Source organism: Astyanax mexicanus, chromosome 13, assembly GCF_023375975.1.
Source record: "Astyanax mexicanus isolate ESR-SI-001 chromosome 13, AstMex3_surface, whole genome shotgun sequence".
Classification (NCBI taxonomy): Eukaryota; Metazoa; Chordata; class Actinopteri; order Characiformes; family Acestrorhamphidae; genus Astyanax; species Astyanax mexicanus.
The window spans coordinates 26,624,565-26,650,592 of NC_064420.1; the positions used below are offsets into that span (position 1 = coordinate 26,624,565).

Genomic DNA, 26,028 nt, shown 5'->3' on the forward strand with positions numbered 1-26,028 from the left:
GGTCTTTATACTTTATTTCTCTCTCTAATTTATCTCTCTCTAACCTACCTTATTAATGAGTATATACTGTACCATGGTAGCTTCAGCATTGCTTGTTTGACTCAGCAAATCAGAGGAGCTGGCTGTATTCAGCTGGTCATATTTGCATAATTGCAAGCTTATATGACTGACATTAAGATATTTACATTGTTGTAATAAATTCTCAGTTGCTAACTTAAATGAACAAAAATATATTATAGTATTGTGCTCATTTATGTAAAGCCTGTAATTAACACAAGTTATTTGTTTTGGTTGACCTTAAAGGGTAGTCAGCAGAACTTACAAAACACATTTTATAGAACATAAATGAGGCCAACTAACAAGACACATAAAAAAGCATTTGTTAAAAGAAAGTGTTACATTTTCTGTGTTTTCTTTAATTACATTCAATATATTTTACATTTACTTGATGCAGCATAAAATTAGCAGTTTGGGCAATTTTGATACTGCTTGATAATTAACTGAACTAAACACATGTAGCTGACACAATGGAAAATATGTATTTGGAACAACTTAGGTAAAATATGCTACTGTAACAGATAACAAATAACATGCTGCAAATAGATAGATAAACCACCCTCCTCCGCTACTTTTCCATCAGAAAGTAAAAAGCACATGAAAATAATTACAACCATCATCAGTTTGTCTCTTTTAGCATGAAATGTTTACTTTATTGTAATCACGACTGAAACAAGACATTTCTTCTTCTTTTACAAGCCCCAGACTAAAATCTATATTTCAGTTTGTGGCAATTTACTGCAAGCTAAGCTTACAAACAGCCATATTTTACACCTAACATGATATATTTACACATTTAACCCGATCGCTAATGCTAATCGCTGCTAGCTTCCGCCTGCTAGCCTACAGCTTTAGCAGATAAAACAAACACTTTAACTCAACTTATACATCACATATTTACACTCTTGTTGTTTTAATAACCATTTAACTCTCTTATTAACATTTTAAGCTTCTTACAAAACAGAAATACCCTGATCTACTTTATCTGTCTTCATCTGGTACTTATCTGAACTCACTGGAGCTTCTCCTCACAATAGTACAGCACAGACGAACAGAACAGATTCGAACAGATACAGATTAGCTTCTGTAAAGAATTAACCAACTCCAAATAGCACTACATACAGGTCGGAAAGCAGGTCGCAGTTCTCGAAAGAGGCGCAGTTCTCACAAGCGTTGGTCACGGCCACCTAGGAAAACTCACCTAGGAGTCTAGTTTGAGCTCAGAGGAGCCTGGCACAGACACGAGAGCACCACTATTCCTCCTATTACACCTCAATGGAGCGCTGCAGTGAGTTTCAAGCTGTAATTTTACTTCTAAGAAATCCTACCTAGTGTTGAATAAGTTGAATAAACTTAAAATTGTATATATTTGCAACTTAACTGAGTCAAATCAAAATTATAACTTGACTGAATTAAGTTGAATGACCTTAAAATTCAATAAATTTACAACTTAACTGAGTCAAAGCAAAATGACGATTTGACTAAGTTAGGTTGAGCCAATAAATATTTTTTTCAATGTATGGACTTGCCATGCTGTTGTGTTGTAAATGCATGTGTAAGAACCAGATAAACTGAGCTGACCGGTCACTGAGGTTATTCTTAGACCTGTCCAATCATCTCCACAGCCAGAATCTGTCTGTCTGTATCCCAGCTACTACTCTCTGCCCCTGTCACTGCCACAGCCACAGTCTGCTGCTGTCAAGAGAATAAAGAAGCTGAGAGAGGCGATGTTTTGTCTAAATCAGTCAGCCCAGCAGGGCACTCACCGTATGGACAGAACGCCTTGTGAAGAACAAAATACAAAAGTGATGTTGATGTAATGAGAAATGCTTTGAACTGAAGGTTATCAGTAGGTCATTAGTTCTAGTTCTGTATAGGAGTTTCTGCAGTTTTGTGTTGTTTCTGGATTTATACATTTTTACATTTTTATTTTATTGTAATTTTGTTATTTGAGGTATATTTTAGGTATATACAATGCCATGAAAAAGTATTTGCCCCCTTGCAGAAAAAAAAAACAAAGTTATTAACTATCTATTAGTCTGACTACAAAGTCATTTCTAAAGTCTAAAGCTTTGGGACTCCAGCCAATCACAGTGAGAGCTATTATTCACAAATGAAGAAAACATGGAAACTGTTGAACCTCTTCAGTAGTGGCCGATGACCAGAATTACTCCAAAAGGGCATGGACAACTCATCCAGGAGGTCCCAAGAGAACACAAAACAACAGATAGAGAACTACTGGTCATTAACACTGCCTAAGTTAAAAACAGTGTTAATGATTCAATAATAAGGAAGAAAATGAGTGAAAACGGTATCCATGGAAGAGTTCAAAGGCAAAAACCGCTCATGACTAAAAATAACAAAAAGGCCTAGCTGTAATTAATGGAACCATACATTTTCCCCTTTACTAGACAGTTCTGAAGAAGAATGTCTGTCCATCAGTTTGTGACCTTGGATTCTGCAGCAAGACAATGATCCATGTGTCATAATTAAATATTAAGGAAACATGCTGAGTAGTTTGAGCAGTGGAATCTCTTGACAGCAAAGCTTCAGCAAGTATGTTTTTCTTTGAACTGTCTGTTACAAAGCAGAAATCTGTTTGTTTTTAGCCTGTGATCCCACCCACTGCCCATTCCCCCATCCTATTTCCACAACGCGGGTTGCCTGGTATGGAACACAATAGCAGGACAACACAGCATTCTTCTGCCTTAGCATCCTTCTAAAAAAGATTTATGACCAGTGACAGAGTAAAAGACAAGGAAACATTGGCAATTTGTCTGATAGATGGAGAGAGCTTAGAGCCCAGACGGACTACAAGACAGATGACAAGCTGGCTATTTTTTTTCCTGAGCAGGTTAGCTCTTACCTTAACCTTAGCTAGCATAAGCGTTACAGAAATGAACATCATAAATCCAAAATTTGACTCGTTTTGACTTTTGATTCTAGCCACAAAAATGAATAAACTTTATCTTCTTTATTCTTGAACTTGTCTTGTGCTCATTAGTGTAGGTTTTGTGTCCTCAACCTGAGGCAGCAATTTTACATTTGCCATTTGCTGTCATTTAGTACATATTTTTAATATAATTAATAATATTATTTTTTTTTTTGCAAACATTTTTGTTGACAAAAAAAAAAAAAAAAGAAAATAACCTGTTTAACCTCTTGAGATCCTGCATCCTCATATGAAGCCTTTACATTTCTGCTTCTCTACACCTTGAAACTTTGAACAGGTTGAAATGTTGAACCTTTGGCCATATGGGGACACTGCCTGTACCATCTAGTGGTCACATGACAACATTACCCTCAATTGATTGAAAAGAAGATGGCGGAAATCCCAGTCAAATGTGTTTACAGCCAGTCTAGACAGAAACTTGTGGCAGGTAAAAATTCTCATTGAATTATATGTTTAAAACTAGTTTATGCACTTACTATAGAAAGATAAAAAAAAATGGTTTTACACTTTTTGGGTCCTTTTGATCCTAAATGGCAGGGATCATCCAGTCCCATATGAGGACATTAGAATAAACTTTGTGTACAAAGACAGTTTTTATACTTTACTAGGTCCTACTTATCCCAAATCACTAAGAGACACATAGCAAGCAAATGTCTGGCACACTAAAAAAAATAAGTACAGATTTGTACTTAAAAAAGTACAAATCTTGTTGCTGGGGCTGTACCTTATATTGAAGTTTTTTTTTGTACCCATGTTTTGTTTTTGTAGGTAAAGATTATACACATCATCATCAAGTGGATATGTGTCAAGAGCTTGATTATCCAAAATTGTCTAGCTTTCAAATAAAAAATGTAGAATTAAATTATATACTGTTTGTAAGTACAGTGATCCAGAATACCGAATGTACCTTTTGGCTGCTTAAATTGTACAAATCTGTGCTTCCTGCTGTTTGGAAAGACTTTGTAATTCAGAGGGAACACATCTGACCCTGTAAATACCAATATAATATTTTTTAGGGTACAATTTTGAAAAGGAAGTACTTCTATCGTACCTCTGTTTTTTTAGTATGTATCGGGAAGCTAGAATTTTATATATTGGGCTCCAAATGTATGTGGCTGCTAGAGAACAGGCTTATATATAATTTTAATTTAGTCATTGTTTGATTTATCAATTGCAGGAGCATCCAGCATATCAATTAGGCCTTATTGCTGAATCAAAATTGATCTGTTCTGGTTGAGCAGTAATAAAGAAGAATGATACATTTCATCAAATCATAACAATTGGTCCAATAGAGCTTGTCTAAAATTACTCAATAATAAACTGTGTTAAAAACTGCCAATATTCCGATATGCACTTATATGTCCATATCTGTGACCTTGTTGTATTGTTCATTTAGTGTCTCTCACTCTTTTATCATTTATCCTTTTATTTTGCTGTACTTGCTGTAACTTTGGAAAGGAGAGAGACATCATTTCAATCCTCTGCACATATGCAGTATTGACAATAAAACTACTTGACTTGACTTATATAGACTTTTTCCCATGGTGCCCCTGGTGTCGTAGTGCATGAAGGGCACTGTAGTGTATCTCACAGGCAGAATAGGTGTTCTAGGGGTTAAACCCTGTTCCCTGAAGACTGTGGCAGAGCCTGTGGGAAAGAAGCAATTAAGAGACAATTAGCCTTCTGCACATCCTTAATGTCACCTTCACTCTCCACCTACAGCCTGATAACAACCCGTTCACACTTCCCAACACACACCTTTACTCTGCTTATCTGTAGCTGCAGTGAACATGGCGCTGTAGATTCAGGTTTTCTAGACTCAGTTGGGAATATGGGAGTTGAATTATGTATGATGTTATTGAATAAACAGGGAAGCTGACTCTGCTACTTTTTGGTAGATAGGTAAGGTCCTGCTTTAAAAGATCAAAAAAATGAAACGCAAGGCTGGCTAAATTAAATTTCTCTAGATGTAGATGGTAAAAAAAAAAAATCTGTCTTTTTAAGTTCAAATTGTGGTCAACTGCTTATAAATTCTAAAAAGTCACATACAGAAGCCTTCATGTTCTAGTTGGTCAGAAATTGATATGATGGAAAATATGTATCACCATGGCAACCAGACCAATGCTGTCTCTGTCAGTCTCTCAGGTGAGACAGGCCACATGGGAGGATGAAAATCATGATTTGAGCACTACAATCAATGCATGAAAACCTTTAATCACATAAACACTTGAGCTTCATTTGAACAGTATTGAGAAATGAACCTTCTAATAACAAAACAAATAAACCTTAAAATTGCTTTTAAACTTAAAGCAACAGTCCTTAAGATATTGTTAAAAGTTAAAAAGGAGTTATATTCCTAAATGATGAGAGGTCAAAATATTAAAATAAATGGCAGCAGTGTGTTTCTGCTACCATTCCTGCAATGACACATACAGTATATTTTTTTTTGGCTATAACAGCTTTTGCAAGTTACCTTAGCAACCATGATACTACTAATGGTGCCGATACAAAATCTACTGAGAACATGGAGAAATCGAAACAGCAAATATAGTCTTTATCTGTCCATTCATGCATTGATGAACCAAAGAAATGCTTAAAAAGAACTGAAGAGCGACATAAAATAGAGCACGTCTTTAAAATCAACAGATTCATTCACTCTGCACCACAATGCATGTTTTAAAAGTTCTCTTATGAATGTTATGTGCAATTACAAATCCTTACCAAAAACAAAAAACCTTTGGACTGTCACTTTACATTGTAGAATGTAATAAACAAAAATTAATTAAATAAAAAAAAATCTTACTACAACAAATATCTAAAATTAGAAAAGAATTAGCTGCAAATGATTGGGCCATGGGTATAGATAAAATTATAGAGAAGTCTAACCTTAAACACTAGTCTGGAATGCTCTTGGTTGTTGGATTAGAATGAGTGTCTGAGTGAGTGGTTTATCATGGCCAGATTCACAGAGCTTTCTGAGTCCTTTAGAAATAAGATTGTAGATGCAGATGCAGAGTCTGGGAAGCTCTCTGTCAGGAGAATTTCACTTTGTATGCTCAAATTTTTTTTCCACCCCAGATTTTTGTCCACTCCAGTCATACAAACTCACAATTGAGAAAAATAAATAAATGAGATAATTAATAAAAATAAAAAAAGCAAATAAAAGCACCACAAAATTCACACAAAACAATATATGAATCAATCCAAATTATTATAGTACTTCAAAGTTCAAGTTCAGTCGGCTGCTAAGGTTGAAAACGAATCGACATAGGAAAGAATTTCCATTTGGTGTAAAATGAGGCGGAATTGCCTTTGAAGGTACATGACATTTTCCACTTTGAGAAACTGAATTACATCTTGAAGCCACAGAGCAACAGAAGGAGGCTTTGAGGATTTCCATAAAAAAAAAAAAAGAATGCAGCTTCTAGCCAGCAAGGAGATAAAGGCCAAGACCTGTGCCTGCCCTCAGGTAAGTAAGGATTGTTGAAGGGAAAGGTCAAATATTGCCACCAGTGGACACATATCTATTTCTCAGTAGTGTGTCAGACCTGAGTGATCTGCAGGAAAGTGTTTTACAGATTTAGGATCTGTGATGTGATGATGAAGCATTTTTAAACTGTAGATTAAGATCTAAGTGTCTTTTACGCAGCATGTTTTTTTACGCAGGGCACGTGCTTATAAGCACAGCGTGCATTTTTACTGACGGCGGGAACTCTTACGCACGGCATGCGCTTTTACCCACGGCGCTCACCTTAACGCACGGCGCGAACTTTTACGCATGGTGAAAACTTTTAAGCAGGATTTTAGCAGGACGTGCTTTTACGCATGTTTTTATGCATGGTGCCTAAAGGTGCGCAATTTTAGGCATGGCCTACTTATATGCGTTTTTACATTCAGTGCTTTGCAGTACATTCATTAATGTGTTGATTATTGAATTAGATAAATATATGTAATATAAATATATAAACAAAAGTACAAAGTATAAATATAATTAAAATAAATAATCAACACCTGAAAACTTTGTTTTTATTTAATGTGAGCAAATGTTGAGCATAGCCCGCAATTTAACACAAAGCGCGAGTTTTTACGCAAAAAATGCGCTTTTCCCACACAGCGCATTAATACAAGAATCTAATTTGATTAAAACGTATTTCTATAGACGGTTTAACAACAAATGTATCCTCAAATCAGCTTTACAGAGATACAGGTTCAGGTCTCTTTTGAGTATAAGCGCAAATGTGTCGCAGCACGGCCGCGTTTTTAAGAAAGAAACACGTTTTTACACACTGCGCACGATTTTACGTGTCTGGTGCGTTTTTATATTAGTGCAAAGTCCTCTGTTTTGCCTCCTTACTGTCAACAGTTTCAACTATTTATAGACACAATATTTTAGTTAATTGACCTACTTTATCAAAAGTGCGGATACATCTTCTTTTTCAATGTCTATGCAGATGAACAATAACCACATGAAAACAGTTAACAGACACAACAGAAAGGTCCTCCAAAATCTCCTGACCTAAACCGATGTGTGATCTGGGGTGAGCTGGAGCTTCGCAGCGTGAAGGAATGGCAGCAACTCTTGTTCAGCTCCTCCAGGAACTCCTTCAAGACACTAAGAAAACGATTCCAGGTGAATCGATCTCAAGAAAACACTAAGATTAAAATACCAAGAGCCTGCAGATCTGTCCTCAAAGATAAAAGTGGTACTTTTCTGGAAGAATCTGAGGTATAAAACATATTCTGCTTTATGTGACACCTTTTACAGAATAATTCCGCACGTGTTCCTGTTTAGCTTTTATATCGAAAAATTATCGATATAATATAGTCTTACATTTACAAAGTACAAAATCATAAAAAGGAAGAAAACACATTGAATGAGAAGAAAGGTATGGAAACTTTTAATTGGTACTGTATAATTCCTATCATGAACAAAAAACTATGAATTAAGTAAATTTGAAGCATTTATCTGGGTCCATTTATAATAAATTAGTTTACCCTTTCAGACCTAAATTATGATGGCAAAAAAAAAATTAAAATGCTGTTTTATGTCTGTAATGCAGACACAAGAAGACACGTATATTCTACTATTAAACCTCTACAGCAAATAAATCTAATTAACTAAAATATTTAATAGATTTTTAAATTATATTGCATTGGAAGTCATATTCATCTTTTTATTTCATAAACCATCCCTAAATAGTAAATAAACATGATTAAAAAGTGTTTTTAGCACATTAAATTAGTAAAAAATAAATGTATGCATGGGGATGAGATGCACAAAAATAAAAATAAAAACTAAACCAGCAGCTATTATAAGCAACTTTTATGTTTATTATCGTAAAATACAAAATTGAATACAAAAAAAGCTCTGGTAGTAGGTGAGGATAATTGGCATTCTGGAATTCAACTTCATTAATTTTAAAATATTAAAGGAACTTACTGTGTTATAGCGCAAACACTGCAGCTGCTTTGCCGCTGAGGGTTTGTCGAGCGGTTCTAAGGTCAGAGAGGAGTTCTGTTCAGGTGTTTAATCCACACGGAGCGCTTACTAACCGAACCGGGTCTGCACGGTTAATCTCTCCGTGTCCGGGGGACACAGAGCCGCTCAGCGGGAGGGAGTAGAAGGATCTGCCGGAAGGCTAGCGGGCCGGGCCGGGCACGAGCCCTTAGTGCCGCTGTAAGACCTGGTCGCTGCTAGCATTGTATAGCTAACAGGTCAGAACCAGACAGAAACACAGCGGCGGCACTGCGTTTAAAACCTCCTGGCCCCGCCGTGGAAAAGCTTTCAGGCTGCAGCTTGCCTGTCCGCGAACCCACGCACTGAGACGGTTAGCCATTTCCCACAATCCATAAATCGTGGGTTGTGCTGCCGTGAGCGAGTGGAAAGACGGTAGTGGGCGGGGCTTATTTCCAGCAGCCAATAACCGACTAGTCCCCACCCACTTCTAAAAACAGGGTCTAAACTAATCTAAAAGCACAGCTGAGAAAATCGCAACTGATCAAAAAATACTGAAAGCACAGATTTCTTATGTATCTAAAACACAAAACTGAATATTAAACTTTCCATTCAATATTAAATATTCTGTTCACAAACATGATTTAAAATGTTTTGATATCAATAATAGTCCTTTCATTTTCAAACTAAAATGCTGTGGTTATGGATTACACTTTTGGTTCTGTTTGGACCTGTTTTGAGGCCATACTGGTGCACTTGTTTAATGTGTGCTAATGATGTGGTGTATAAACACTATAGAGCACATGTGTCAGTAGTGTGTCAAACCTGATCTGCAGTTTTACAGATTTAGGATCTGTGATGTGATGAGAGCATTTTTAAACTGTAGATTAAAATCTAAGCAATCAAAATGCGTTTTAACCATGGCACTCAAGTATAGGCACATAGGTCTTTTATGCAGCATGTTTTTTTATGCAGGGCACGTGCTTATAGGCACAGCACGCATGTTTACGCACGGCGCGCTTTTAGGCATGGTGCGGGCTTTTACGCACCGCATGCGCTTTACGCACGGCGCGCGCTTTTACGCACGGTATGCGCTTTTACGCACGGCGCGCATTTTTACGCACGGTATGCGCTTTTACGCACGCCGCGCAGTTTTACGCACGGTATGCGCTTTTACGCACGCCGCGCAGTTTTACGCACGGTATGCGCTTTTACGCACATTGCAAACTTTTTTATGCACGGTATGCGATTTTAGCAGGGCATACTTCAAAGCACGATTTTAAGCAGGACCCGCGCTTTTACGCATGACTTGTGTTTTAGGCACATTCACGGCCTACATGCGTTTTTACATTCCGTGCTTAATCTTTTTTAGCTCTTTATGGTGTAATGTGTTGATTATTGAATTAGATAAATATATGTAATATAAATATATAAACAAAACTATAAAAGAAAAAATATATAATTAAAATAAATAATCAACACCTGAAAACTTTGTTTTGATTTTAATGTGAGCAAATGTTTGGCAAACATTGCGCTTTTCCACACAACGCATTTATACAAGACTCTACTTTGATTTAAAGGTATTTCTATAGAGGGTTTAACAACAAATAAAAAGTGTTTTGTATCACATAAAATTAGTAAAAATAAATGTATGCATGGGGATGAGATGCACAAAATTAAAAATAAAAACTTAACCAGCAGCTACAACTATTAGAAGCAACTTTTATGTTTATTATTGTAAAATACAAAATTGTATACAAAATATAAACATAACAGGTGCTTTTTAGACAAAGTAGACATAATAATATAAAACCAACTCATATTTATTATTGTAAAATACAAAATTGAATACAAAATAAGGCTCTGATAGTAGGTGGGATTAATTGGCATTCTGGCATTTAACTTCATTAATTTTATAATATTAATGAAACTTAAATAGGTTGTATTAGAGCGCAAACACTGCAGCTGCGGGTTTGTCATAAAAAATACTAAAAGCGCAAACAGATTTCTTATTAATCTAAAACACAAAACTAAATATTAAACTTTCCATTCAATATTAAATATTCTGTTTACAAACATGATTACATTTTTTTATATCAATAATAGTCCTTTCGTTTAATTTTTGAAATTAAAATTCTGTGGTTATGGATTATACTTTTGGTTCTATTTTGAAGCCATACTGGTGCTTAATATTAACGCCTTAAGGGTGCGCTGATGATGTGGTGTGTAAACACTACAGAGCACGTGTGTCAGTAGCGTGTCGGGCCTGAGTGATCTGCAGGAGAGTGTTTTACAGATTTAGGATCTGTAATGTGATGAGAGCATTTTTAAACTGTAGATTAAGATCTACAGTAATCAAAATATGTTTTACACACGGCACTCACTTGTAGGCACAGAGATCTTTTACGCAGCATGTTTTTTAATGCAGGGCACGTGCTTATAGGCACAGCACGCATGTATACGCATGGCGCACGCTTTTAGGCATGGCGCGCGCTTTTACGCACGGCGGGAACTCTTACGCACAGCATGCGTTTTTATAAGCAGGGCTCACTTTTACACACAGCATGCGCTTTTACGCACGGCGCGCACTTTTACGCACGATATGCGCTTTTACGCACGGCTCGCTTTTAGGCACAGCAAGCGTTTTTACACACGGTGCGCACTACGGGAACTCTTACGCACGTGAATGTGATGTGATCAAATGTTTGCGCTTAGCCCGTGATTTAAAACCAGTGGCGTGCACAGACATTTTGGGGGGCAAATTATACGTATAAAAAAAATTATACGCACACTTGGAGATACCCAAAGGGACACTTGGAGATACCCAAAGGGACACTTGGAGATGCCGAAAATGACACTTGGAGATGCCGAAAATGACACTTGGAGATGCCCAAAAGGACACTTGGAGATACCCAAAATAACACTTGGACATGCCCAAAATAACACTTGGAGATGCCCAAAGGGACGCTTGGAGATGCCCAAAAGGACACTTGGAGATGCCCAAAGGGACACTTGGAGATGCCCAAAAGGTCACTTGGAGATGCCAAAAATAACACTTGGAGATGCCCAAAAGGACACTTGGAGATGCCCAAAATGACACTTGGTGATGCACATAAGGACACTTGGAGGTGCCCAAAGGGACACTTGGAGATGCCCAAATGATACTTGGAGATGCCCAAAGGGACACTTGGAGATGCCCAAGGGGACACTTGGAGATGCCCAAAGGGACACTTTGAGATGCCCAAAGAATATTTGGAGAGGCCCAATTGGACACTTGGAGATGCTCAAAAACAAAAACAATTGGAGATGCTCAAAAGGTCACTTGGAGATGCCCAAAAGGATACTTGGAGATGCCCAAAATAACACTTGGAGATGCCGAAAATGACACTTGGAGATGCCGAAAATGACACTTGGAGATGCCCAAAAGGACACTTGGAGATACCCAAAATAACACTTGGACATGCCCAAAGGGACGCTTGGAGATGCCCAAAAGGACACTTGGAGATGCCCAAAGGGACACTTGGAGATGCCCAAAAGGTCACTTGGAGATGCCAAAAATAACACTTGGAGATGCCCAAAAGGACACTTGGAGATGCCCAAAATGACACTTGGAGATGCCCAAAGGGACACTTGGAGATGCCCAAAAGGTCACTTGGAGATGCCAAAAATAACACTTGGAGATGCCCAAAAGGACACTTGGAGATGCACATAAGGACACTTGGAGGTGCCCAAATGGACACTTGGAGATGCCCAAAGGGACACTTGGAGATGCCCAAATGATACTTGGAGATGCCTAAAGGGACACTTGGAGATGCCCAAGGGGACACTTGGAGACGCCCAAAAGGACACTTGGAGGTGCCCAAAGGGACACTTGGAGATGCCCAAGGGGACACTTGGAGATGCCCAAAGGGACACTTTGAGATGCCCAAAGAATATTTGGAGAGGCCCAATTGGACACTTGGAGATGCTCAAAAACAAAAACAATTGGAGATGCTAAAAAGGATACTTGGAGATGCCCAAAATAACACTTGGAGATGCCCAAAAGGACACTTGGAGATGCCCAAAGGGACATATGTGGATTCCAAAAGGACACTTGGTGATGCCCAAAATAACACTTGGAGATGCCCAAAAGGACAATTGAGGATGCCCAAAAGGACACTTGGAGATGCACATAAGGACACTTGGAGATGCACATAAGGACACTTGGAGATGCCCAAAGGGACACTTGGAGATGCCCAAAGGGCCACTTGGAGATGTTCAAAAGAACACTTGGAGATGCCCAAAGAGACTTTTGGACATGCACAAAATAACACTTGGAGATGCCCAAAAGGACACTTGGAGATGTCCAAAGGGACATATGAAGATCTTAAAAGGACACTTGGTGATGCCCAAAGGGACACTTAGAGATGCACAAAAGGACGCTTGGAGGTGCCCAAATGTACACTTGGAGATGCCCAACAGGACACTTGGAGATGCCAAAAAGGACACTTGGAGATGCACAAAGTGACACTTGGAGATGCCTAAAAGGTCACTTGGAGATGCCCAATAGGACACTTGGAGATGCCTAAAAGGACACTTGGAGAGACCCAAAGGGACACTTGGAGATGCCCAAAAGGACACCTGAAGATGCCCAAAGGTACACTTGGAAATGCCCAAAAGGACACTTGGAGATGCACAAAAGAACACTTGGAGATGCCCAAAAGGACACTTGGAGATGCCCAAAAGGACACTTGGAGATGCACAAAAGAACACTTGGAGATGCCCAAATGTACACTAGGAGATGCCCAACAGGACACTTGAAGATTCCCAAAAGGACACTTGGAGATGCACAAAAGAACACTTGGAGATACCCAAAGTGACACTTGGAGATGCCCAAAAAAACAATTGGTGATGCCCAAAAGGTCACATGGAGATGCCCAAAGTAACACTTGGAGATGACCAAAGGGCCACTTGGAGATGCCCAAAGGACACTTGGAGATGCACATAAGGACACTTGGAGATGCCCAAAATAACAATTGGAGATGACCAAATGGACACTTGGAGATGCCCAAAGGGACACTTGGAGATGCCCAAAGAGACACTTGGAGACGCACAAAATAACACTTGGAGATGCTCAAAGGACACTTGGAGATGCCCAAATGGATAATAGTCCATATTCAAATGGATTCTTGGAGATCGCCAAATGGATACTTCAAGATATCCCAATGGACCCAAATGGAAATTTAAAGATGCCCAAAGGGACACTTTAAGTTACCCACAGGAACACTTGGAGGTCCCCGAATTGACATTTATAGATACCTAATTAATTCATTAAATAATTCACTTAGAGATAACAAAATAGAAATTTAGAGGTCCCCACTTGGACACTTGGAGATGGCCAAATTGACATTTGGAGATACTTAAAGGGACACCTTGAGATACCCAGATAACCAGATACTTGGAGATACCCGAATAATGCTAATCAGATAATTAAAATGGATATTTGGAGATGCCCCAAAGGACACTTGGAGATGATCAAATGGAAACTTAAAGATGCTCAAAGAGACACTTGAAGATCCCCCAAATGCATGCTTGGAGATGTCCAAAATGACAGTTGGGGATACTCAAAAGGACATATCAAGACACACTAACTAATTTGAGTGATTAGTGTTACATAATTATAAAATGGCAAAAAATATAACCTAAATGTAAGTTTTAAATTTAAATGATTGAATGATATTATGTACGGTCATCAGGGAACTTGTTGGTAGAGTTCCTCAAGTCACGGAAGAGGTGAGACGTCTGCAAAAGCCTTCTAAATTTCTCCCTACAGAAGTTGTTTTAGTGGCAATAAAGTACATGAACAAAAGTCTCAGACATCTGATCATTAATAGTTTACTAGTTGTCGCTATTCTAAAAAGAGTAAAGTGTCTCTAATATCTAATATTCTGTTCCATTGCTGTGAGGTTGTGATGATGGATGATCACTACTTAATTCACCATTATTACAGAGAACACAGTTCCTTCTGTTCCACAGCCCCGTTGTACCCCTCTGGCACATGCCTGGCATGAGGCATGATGCCAATAGGTTCATGTTTACTGGCTCTATCCATCACTGCTGTGTGCAGATTTTAATGATGATGGGCTGGGGACTCAGTTGCAGTTCCAGGTTGTGTAGACAGAGAGAGCTGCTGCTTTAAAGTTCAGAAATGCTGTATCTTTCTGCTGAGAGAGAGAGAGAGAGAGAGAGAGGGAGAGAAAGAGAAAAAAAAAACAGTTCTTAGGTTAAAGCAAACTGGAGGAAATCATAAGAGTATAAAATGCCAGCTAGGACATTGTGACAAGCCTGATGTTGGGGACAACCTCAGCAGTTTCTCTCACATCCTCTCCTGTATTTCTGGTTTGCTTTTATAAGCTTTTGGGTGTGAAGGGATTTTACACAAGTTGTGATGATCAGTCCTGCTGCTGTACTGCCTGCAGCAGCGCTGGTTCTGCAGTGAAATATTCTGCACCCTTTTTACACCACTGAGACCTACTGCCACTAGCAACTGTATACACAAGTACTGTCTGTGTTGAAAGAGTGTTTCACAAATTAAGTCACATACAAGTCAGGCTTTCTATGTGTCTATGTGCATGTCAGGGGCATCACTAGAGATACATGAACAAGGGGGCTAAGCTTTAATTTGGCAGTTCTAGGAGTAATTGTTTTAGGAGAATAAAAAAATTATAATTTAACAAACATCTGTCAAATAACCCACCTCCATTCAACCCCAGCATTCTGCAATACATGTCTTTTAGCTGATGCTTCCAATGCCCATGCAAAGAAATCACTATTTTAACACCATTAACAAGCTTACTTGGAGATACCCAAATAGAAACTTGGAGATGCCCAAATGAACACTTACAGATACCGAAATAGACACATCACCCACATCAAGGACACTTGGAGATGCCCAAAAGGATACTTAGAGATGCCCAAAGGACAATTGGAGATGCCCAAAGGGATTCTTGGAGATGCCCAAATGGACAATTGGAGATGCCCAGTGGGACATTGGAGATGCTCAAAGGAACACTTGGAGATCACCAAAAGGACAGTTGGAGATGACAAATTGACAGCTGGAGCACTTGCTGATACCAAAAACACACTTGCACATATAGACACTTGCAGATGCAAACAAGGACACTTAGAGATGCCCAGGATACGCAATCGATACCAGGAGAGACACAATTAATGGACAAAAAAATGGACAAACATGGATATACCAAAATACAGTTATATACAGTTGGAGATACCCAAAAAGTGGGTATGCCCTAAGTGATACACACAATAAAACACCCAAATAGACAAACATGGAGATACCTAAAATGACAGATGGAGATACCCAAAAAGACACTTGACGATCCCCAAAATTAAACTTGGAGATGTCCAAAAGGACACTTGGAGATGTCCAAAAGGACACTTGGAGATGCCCAAAAGGATACTTGGAGATGCCTGAAGGACACTTGGAGATGCCAAAATAGAGACACAATGGACAAAAAAATGGACAAACATGGATATACCAAAAATGACAGTTGGAGATACCCAAAAAGTGGGTATGCCCTAAGTGATACTATGTCAAATCTGCTGAAATCACTATTTCAACACCAATAACAAGCTCACCACACCACCAAGTATTATACCAACACTGTACCTGTAGAATTCCAATGAAATATATCTATATTACTCATGTATTTCCACTGATTTAATTTTGCAATCCCTTCTCGTTTTTTTATATATTTGTTCATATTCATCAGTCAACTTATCTTGACTTAATTTCTAGATTGCAGCACCTGGAGAACTACCTGTGTGCGTACCAAAGTACTCAGATACATCATCCTGGCCTATAGCACAACATTGAGAGGGCACGGAAGAGGCCAAAATGAACACAATAAAAGCAGGACTGGTATATTTCATTACTTCAAAGGAACACATTTCAGCTATTAAAGGGCAATAAATATGGTTAAGGGTTTAGTGGCTCTTTATTATATGATATAAAACAACAATAGACAACAATATTTCCCAGGGTGGGCTAAAGGATATTTAGGGCTCAACTATACTCCCCCTAAAACAGGTCTAATAACATCTATGGTGCACACGCATCTCCACATGTGGTGTACCTCTTGGCGAGAGATGGCTGACTGATAGACATGCCTCAACTACTCACTCATAGACATTTTGACCAGTTTGTCCAACTAGGCTATCTGTCAGAAAACCACTGTCATCTAAAGAAAAACATGGCTTGGCTAAAAACTAGTTTTTAGTGATGAATTCCGAATCTGATTGGGATTGAGTATGGCCTTTGTGTGGTGAGTGCTTTAACCCTGCTTTTGATCTGGGAAGACATCACTCACCTACAGTATGGAAATCAGTCACAACTAGTAGTGATAAGAGGGACACTATTAGCTTAGCAATATGTGCAGGGTATCCTGCAGCCACATTTTGCTTCTCATGACAGAATAAAAAAAAAAAAAAAACTTTTTCAGCAGGATAATGCCTGTCTACACACAGGAAGATATTCACAGGAATGTCTCCACCAATAGAGCATTTATGGAAGCAACTGGAATCGTATCTTGTATCGCTATCTCATCTTGGTGCAGCATTTTTTTGTTGTCTGTCAGAGAGTACTTAATTTCTAAATGAAACCATATTGATGCTCCGTAGACAACAATGACCAATATTTGCACAATAATACTTTGTCTTACACATTATGGGCCAAATTAATCAAATGAAACCCATAGGCAAGTGGGCGTAACACATGCATATTTATCCTGTTCAGCAAAGCTTTTTTTTAACAGTGGAGACTATAAATGACCAATAATGAGCACCGTGGTTCTCTCATTAAATGGTGGAGACTCTCATCCACCCTCCACCCCAACACCAGAAGGAGGGTGAATTATGCGCCACCAGCAGAGCTGCCACAACTTAACTAAACAATACAGATACATACAGTTGTGGTCAAAAGTTTACATACACTTGTAAAAAAACATAATGTTATGGCTGTCTTGAGTTTTCAATAAGTTCTACAACTCTTATTTTTCTGTGATAGAGTGATCGGAACACATACATGTTTGTCACAAAAAACAGTCATAAAATTTGGTTCTTTCATAAATTTATTATGGGTCTGCTGAAAATGTCACCAAATCTGCTGGGTCAAAAATATACATACAGCAACATTAGTATTTGGTTACATGTCCCTTGGCCATTTTCACGGCAACTAGGCGCTTTTGGTAGCCATCCACAAGCTCCTGGCAAGCTTCAGGTCGAATGTTTGACCACTCTTCTTGACAGAATTGGTGCAGTTCAGCTAAATGTGATGGTTTTCTTGCATGAACCCGTTTCTTTAGCACTGTCCACATGTTCTCAATGGGGTTTAAGTCAGGACTTTGGGAAGGCCATTCTAAAACCTTAATTCTAGCCTGGTTTAGCCATTCCTTTACCACTTTTGATGTGTGTTTTGGGTCATTGTCTTGTTGGAACACCCAACTGCGCCCAAGACCCAACCTTCGGGCTGATGGTTTTAAGTTTTCCTGCAGAATTTGGAGGTAATCCTCCTTCTTCATTATCCCATTTACTTTCTGCAAAGAACCAGTTCCACTGGCAGCAAAACATCCCCAGAGCATAATACTACCACCACCATGCTTGACAGTAGGCATGGTGTTCCTGGGATTAAAGGCCTCACCTTTTCTCCTCCAAACATATTGCTGGGTGTTGTGGCCAAACAGCTCAATTTTTGTTTCGTCTGACCAGAGAACTTTCCTCCAGAAGGTTTTATCTTTGTCCATGTGATCAGCAGCAAACTTCAGCCGAGTCTTAAGGTGCCTTTTCTGGAGCAAGGGCTTCTTTCTTGCACGGCAGCCTCTCAGTCCATGGCGATGTAAAACACGCTTGACTGTGGAGACTGACACCTGTGTTCCATCAGCTTCCAAATCCTTGCAGACCTGCTTCTTGGTGATTCTTGGTTGACTCTTGACCATCCTGACCAATCTCCTCTCGGCAGCATGTGATAGCTTGCGTTTTCTTCCTGATCGTGGCAGTGACACAACTGTTCCATGCACTTTATACTTGCGTATAATTGTCTGCACAGTTGCTCTTGGGACCTGTAGCTGCTTTGAAATGGCTCCAAGTGACTTCCCTGACTTGTTCAAGTCAATAATTCGCTTTTTCAGATCCACACTGAGTTCCTTTGACTTTCCCATTGTAGCTTTTGTAGCTGAGTCTAATCACTGGGTCAAATGAGCCCTATTTAAATGGGCTCATGAGAAGTCAACAGCTGTAGTCAATCAGAATCACTTACAAGAAGTGAAGAGGCCATGACATGAAGCTAATTTGATTAACACAACTCGCTACATCACCAAAATTGACAAATTTTGTTGCTGTATGTATATTTTTGACCCAGCAGATTTGGTGACATTTTCAGCAGACCCATAATAAATTTATGAAAGAACCAAATTTTATGACTGTTTTTTGTGACAAACATGTATGTGTTCCGATCACTCTATCACAGAAAAATAAGAGTTGTAGAACTTATTGAAAACTCAAGACAGCCATAACATTATGTTTTTTTACAAGTGTATGTAAACTTTTGACCACAACTGTAACCCCTCCAAGACAAAAAATATCTTCCTACCCCCAAAACACCCCAACAAAGAAGAAAGAGTGGCCGTCAGTCATGCTTGGAGCTCCCTCTCAAACCCTTGAATCTTGAACCCCAAACTTGGATCTCCACTATATGAATGACAGACCTGAAGATATGTTTTGTTCCTCATCTGAGGATGGGCTTTCTGATCTAGTAGACTGTGAATCGTAGAACATCTCGTAACAACATTTCCAAAAATGGCAGTTAGAGATCACTAGGTATAAGGTTTATGCTTCCCGTGACGTGTGTTTAGACGTAAAATGCTATAGGAATTACGAGATGTAAACAGGCCTGATGCACATCTCTCTAAATCACACACACACATACATAGTGAGGGTTCACATCTCTTGCCCTGATGGTGAATGCCAGGCTGCGCCGTTGCTCAGCAACCAGGACCCATTTGTGCAGCTAGTTCTTACGTCCCCACTGAGCCCAGCAGAACAGTAGAGAGAGCGAGAAAAAGAGAGAGAGAGAGAGAGAGCGATACAGGAGTAGTGCAGAGCTCATGATAACTAGGCTCTCTCTCGCTTGGGAAATGTGGAGAGAAGAACACTATGAGATAATAGTGAGTATATTTGCTGACTCATGTAAAGTTGTATTGTTTAGGCGTGAACTCTGAAGCATGCGTTTGCTTTCATTCCTCATTGTAAACTACCACAAAATACACACAGCATTCTGTACCCTGCTGCAGTAACCTTTACGAAAGTGTGTCTCAGGGTGAGCAGATTTCTCCTAAGGTTTATTGCAGTGGCCGCTCTTAGTGGCCTAGCAGACTTGGATACTGCGGCCAATTTTAAATCTCATGTTGTGCTGCTTTGGCATTAGCTTCTTGTGGGCACCGTCCTGTAAGCACTGATGAAGGACTAGAGGATGACCAACACAAACTGTACAGCAATAGATGAACTTCTGTCTCTAGATTTGACAGTAAGTGGACACAGTGTTTAAAACCTCCAGCAGCACTGCTGTGTCTGATCCACTTCTACCAACACAGCACTACTGGGTCAGTGTCATGCAGTGCCGAGAATGACCCAAAACTAAAATAGTAGCTGCTCTGTAGTGGTCCTCTATGGCTAATAGTAATATTAGTAATAATAAATGGTCTGGAAACACGGCTGTGGTCATGATCTTTAAACAGTGTATTTTGTTTTTGTTTTTTAGATTGTTCCAAGGTGGACATGCTGGGGGGGCTTTAGATCATTGTCCTGCTGCAGAACCCAAGTAATGAACTATTGGAAAGATATTCTCCTTCAGGACTTTCTGGTAGAGAAAATCCTCCAGAATACCTGGTTTCGTCTATTACAGCAAGTTGTTCAGGTCCTGAAGCAGAATCTTTTGATACCTCTTGGATGAGTTGTCCATACCCTTCTGGAGTAATTTTGGTAGGCCGGTCACCCCTGGGATGGTTCACCAGTGTTCCATGTTTTCTCCATTTGTAAAAATAGCTCTCACTCTGTTTCGCCGGAGTCCCAAAGCTTAAGAAATTACTGTGTAACCTTTGACTTTGACTAATAGATGTCAATGACTTCCTTCACAATGGGGCATAATTTGTTGCTTTTTAAGATCTTTTATCTTTTTTGCTTCATGTTGTCACACAGGTTCTATTTAAGTGATTTCTTGATCCTTGATTTAATCTTAGATCTACCTGGTTGTACCTAGTGAAACTGAACTCAGCTTTCCAAAAACAAATGAAATAATCACAGCTAACTAATTTGTTCACACAGATTAGTTTAGTTCGTTTTTTTTCCTTAATAGATGAGATCATAGTTTAAAAACTGCTTTTGTATATCAGACAAAGTAATCTATAAAATATAAGTATGACAAAAACACTGTATAATGTATCTTAGAGAATAATACTAACAAAATATATATTTTTGCATTTGTACAGAGGCCATAGCCTATGCTTAGCATGTTGCTACAGTGACCAAACAGTGATGTAAACAGATCCAGGCTGTTGGTGTTGGTAAAGAATTCCCACAACACAGTTACGGTACGTATACCCTACAGCTGGCCCACAACACCATTGTCATGCAACCAGCTGACAGAATAGCCAAGCCCACCTCACCCAGCTGCTGAAAGCCCTGCTGTGTCTTCAGCGTGACTCTCAATCCAACAGCTGACCAACAGCTGCATTCAGCGCAGCCCTCAGAGAGATAACGTCACCTTAGCCAAAGGAAGAGAAGGGAAGAACAATGTGCTTTTCTGTTAATAGTGTTTTTTTTCAGGCTCAGTGAGAAGGGTGGAGGCTGTCTACAGTGTGCTGTTCATCACAAAACAAATGTATGTGTTGATAACTGACGGAATCAGAAGACAGGCTGGTTTGCATGCGGTTGTTTTGGTCAGGCTTTTGCAAGTGCTTCCCTGGGAATTTAGGGCGGTTCCGTAAAGGCCCAAGAGTCCTTGGGAGATGAATGATGACGGTGTCAGGCAGGGACAGCTGAGTTTATATATTCTTAACAAGCAGGGCAGAGAGAGGAACGGGAGGAGACCTTATAAGGCAACGCAAGGAGAAACATCTACCCTCCCTTCCTTTGTGTGCAGAGAAAATACAGAGAACAGTCCAGTGCAGTGCATTAGCATTAGAGGAATGGCTGCTTCATCAAAACACTGACCTAGTCTTACTGAGCACTTGATACATGCTCAGAAACAGATCTCTCTATATGCAGAATAATTACATCAAGTCAAGTCAAGAGGCTTTTATTATGATTACATCTGAGCACAGGTACACAGTGCAATAAAATTACTGTGTTGCAACATAAAACAACAATACAATAGACAAATATAAAGTGCAATCATCAGTTTAACAGACAGGACAGTGCAGTACTGGCACGGTACAATGAAATGTGCTTGGTGTGAATAAGGTGCAAGGTATGTAACATACTGTAACATATGCAGGGGTTGGACAATGAAACTGAAACACCTGTCATTTTAGTGTGGCAGGTTTCATGGCTAAATTGGAGCAGCCTGGTAGCCAATCTTCATTAATTGCACATTATTGCACCAGTAAGAGCAGAGTGTGAAGGTTCAGTTAGCAGGGTAAGAGCACAGTTCTGCTCAAAATATTGCAATACACACAACATTATGGGTGACATACCGGAGTTCAAAAGAGAACAAATTGTTGGTGCACGTCTTGCTGGCGCATCTGTGACCAAGACAGCAAGTCTTTGTGATGTATCAAGAGCCACAGTATCCAGGGTAATGTCAGCATACCACCAAGAAGGACGAACCACATCCAACAGGATTAACTGTGGACGCAAGAGGAAGCTGTCTGAAAGGGATGTTCGGGTGCTTACCCGGACTGTATGCAAAAAACACAAAACCACGGCTCCCAAATCACGGAAGAATTCAATGTGTACCTGAACTCTCCTGTTTTCACCAGAACTGTTCGTCGAGACAGTAAATTATTGTGGTCTAAACACCAGGTGTTTCAGTTTCATTGTCCAACCCCTGTAGATTATACATGATCACAGCAGAGTAAGTGGAGTAATAATTAGCAGCAAACATTGCTGACAGGGAACAAGACAATTCCAGTCTCTGTGTGCTTAGTGTGTGTGTGGGTGTAGAGTGATGGGTGGGTTTAATATAATCTTTGTGTTGTGTGTGAAGAGTGGTGGGGGGTTCATTTCAGTTCATGTGAGAGTGTGTTGGTAAAGCTGTTACAGAGTCTTGTAGTGGAGGCTCTGTGAGTTGAGGAGTCTGACTGCCTGGTGGATGAAGCTGTTGCAGAGTCTGGTAACGGAGGCTCTGTGAGTTGAGAAGTCTGACTGCCTGGTGGATGAAGCTGTTGCAGAGTCTGGTAGTGGAGGCTCGGATGCTCCTGTGTCTTCTGCCAAACGGCATCAAAGCGAAGAGTTCGTGTGAAGGGTGGGTGGGGTCGTACACAATGCTGGTGGATTTGCGGATGCAGCGTGTGGTGTACATGTTGCTAATTCATGGAAGCGAGACTCTGGTGATCTTCTTAGCTGTCTTCACTCTTCACTGTAGGGTCTCGCTATCCGCTGTAGATTTTGCAGTTCCCAAACAAGAGAGTAATGCAAGTGCTCAAGACGCTTTATATATATATATATTTATTTATATATATATATATATATATATATATATATATATATATATATATATATATATATAATATGTAAATATAGAAATCACTTTTTAAAAGATTTCCATTTATTAAGGGAAAAAAACTATTCACACCTATCTAGCCCTTTCAATATCAAATATCAAGTGTGAATATCAGAAAAACATATTCTTTTAAAATTACCATTATAATACATGTGTTTACACAGTGTTCCATGTAAACTTCCCTGCATACCACCACAAATTAGCAACAATATTATGTAATGGACCATATATATATAACTGACTAAAGAGTTATTTAGAGAACCTACTGCAGAGGAGAAAAGGCTTTGGCTGAAGTCAGCACTCCTGTGTATAAGTGTCCTATATTTCTGACCAGAAGGGAGGAGGCTGAAGGAACGGCCTAGCGAATGCTATAAGGCTTACAACAACACTTCCTTTCTCTGTTATGTTTGCAGAGATTAGTACAGATCATTTTGAGGTAGAATATATATTTTGATACAGGTCTTTAAAGCATTCAGTTTACGGAGGCCTTTTTTCTATAATTTTAAAAATATTCATGGTTTGCTGATTGAAATCCAGGCCTAGTTTAAGCTAGTGCCAAAATGCTTGGCAGCCCCAACCTGCTTCTCTCTTTCTCTCTGTGAAAGATGATGATAGGACTGGAGGGTTAGTTACATGCTCTGTAACATGGCAGATGTGCAGTCTTTTGGATTTTGACACAATGGGCTGAAAGTAATTATTGGTAATTATTAACCAAGCAGCGAAATCAGGCATGGATTTTTTGGCCTTGTATGACCTGAACAGTTTTTTAGAGAAAAAGGGAAAACTGTCTTCTACACAAGTATCAAAATAACTTGACTGGTGACTTTTTGTGTTTATTTTGAGTTCAAATTACTTAGGTAAAAGGTAAAAATTGTAAGTAAGACTGAATAAGATAATTATTTCTAAAATATGTAAAACAATCTTACATTTACAATGCTTAGTAAGACTTAAAATTCTTATCAGAGCAAGAAATACGATTTATTGATTTGAAACTAGATAATTTCACTTGCTAAGATTTTGTTTTTTGCAGTGTAGTGACATGACCAACCATAATGATTAATATTAAACAGAATATTTCATCTTATTTATGCCACCACTTAACAAATAAGTGTAAAGTCCAGCAAGCATGGTACACAAAAAAAAATGGTTCCAATCATGGTGTTGGCTGGTATCCATGCTTCTTAAAGTATGAATCAAACATAAACACAGATATATTACACAGACACATGTTAATTGCTTGTCTAAACAAAGCACTGAAATATTTAACAGCTGCTTGGGAGAGGACGGGTTATAAGCTGAACAACTGGAGTGCTTTAGAGAGAGCTAGAATGTAATGAGTGACATTTACAGAGGAACGTTGTATGAGAAGGGTTATATGCACTGAAAATAGATCATTTTGTGTGGCCATATGGTTTTCTGGTGGCTAAAAACTAGTAGAAAAGAGAGAGAGGGAAAGAGGGGTGTTATATTATATAGTGTATATCATTTGTTAATTAGGCCTAATTTGTAATAATTAGAAGAAATTGGCGTGCAGTTCTGTCTCAAGCAGATATGTAGGTGAATACAGGTGTGTTCTGATTAGACAGATTGGGCCATATTTTAGCAATCTAAAAGCAAGCACAGAGCAGCTTGTTTAGGGTGCGTCAGTGTGTCTTTGCTATTGTAACGACAGGAAAAGTACACCTTGCGCAGTATGCACCAATTCTCTTAGTCATTCATGGTTGTGTTTTTGCCCTAACGTAAACACAGTGTTTCACCTGCCATTCTCTTTTGCTTTTTTGTATATTTTTTTTATTTCTAATTTTTATCCCATTTTCTCCCCAATTTACAAGAACAATTACCCAACCCACTTATTAGGACTCCCCCTATCACTAGTAATGCCCCAACACACCAGGACAGTGAAGACTAGCACATGCCTCCTCCGATACATGTGAAGTCAGCCACCACATGGGGAGAGAGTGCCATATACCCACCCAGAGAGAGCAAGGCCAATTGTGCTCTCTCAGGATTCAGCAGCTGATGGCAAGCTACATGAACAGGATTCGCTTTTTCAACAGCACAGCTGCCTGGCAAATCCAATTTCCAAGGCAAATCCAAAGCAGAGAAACCTTACCTGTTTGTTCATGATGTGAAGGTGCACAAGCAGGTCAGGACAATTTCCTGTAATTTTGTTTAAGCAGAATAATGTTATTTTATTTTGTATTCTGTTTATTTTAGATATAAAAATGTGCATAGCTGCCAAATGGCATGGGCTAAAGGTCTGTTCGTGTCCATGTGTGCATAACAAGCGGTGGTGTACTCGCAGAGAGTTAGCAGTGACCTCCTGACTGTTGGCGTCTGGCAGGGTTGTATTTAGTCAGTGGTACACCTGTGTTTTCCATTGCCAAGATAGCAATACACCAGTTATTTAACTGAACACACCTCATTTGAAGACCAGCATGCCCCATTAGCATTGCTATTTAAACAGTGCAGGTATAAAATGCGACCCCCCCCCCCCCGCCCTATAAAAAGGATACTCTAGTGTAGTGTTCCTCTTGGTGAGAGATTTTTGACTGATTTTGAGAAGGGGTGCATTATTGGACTGAAACAAACAGGATGTGGGCGCCGAATGGTCCAGCGGTCTAAAGCGCTGCCACTAGGAGCGGGAGGTCACAGGTGTGAACCCCCCCTCCCCCTTTGCCAACAGCTGCCTTCGCTCTGCTCCCTCTGGGTGGGTAGATGGCTCTCTCTCCTCCTAAAGGGTGAGGTCCACAGCGTACGGTGTCTGTAAGCTGATGTATAAGAACCTAG

At 39.4% G+C, this 26,028-nt stretch overlaps 1 long non-coding RNA gene across 1 annotated transcript; it reads right to left on the minus strand.

Moving 5' to 3' along the window:
• Positions 1-316: 316 nt before the first annotated feature.
• Positions 317-8,875, minus strand: LOC107197805 (uncharacterized). The gene is made up of 3 exons (XR_001518791.3): positions 8,451-8,875; positions 7,527-7,622; positions 317-4,657 (listed from the first exon to the last, which is right to left on the minus strand). It is a non-coding gene; the product is annotated as an uncharacterized LOC107197805 (long non-coding RNA).
• Between the last annotated feature and the right edge of the window lie 17,153 nt (positions 8,876-26,028).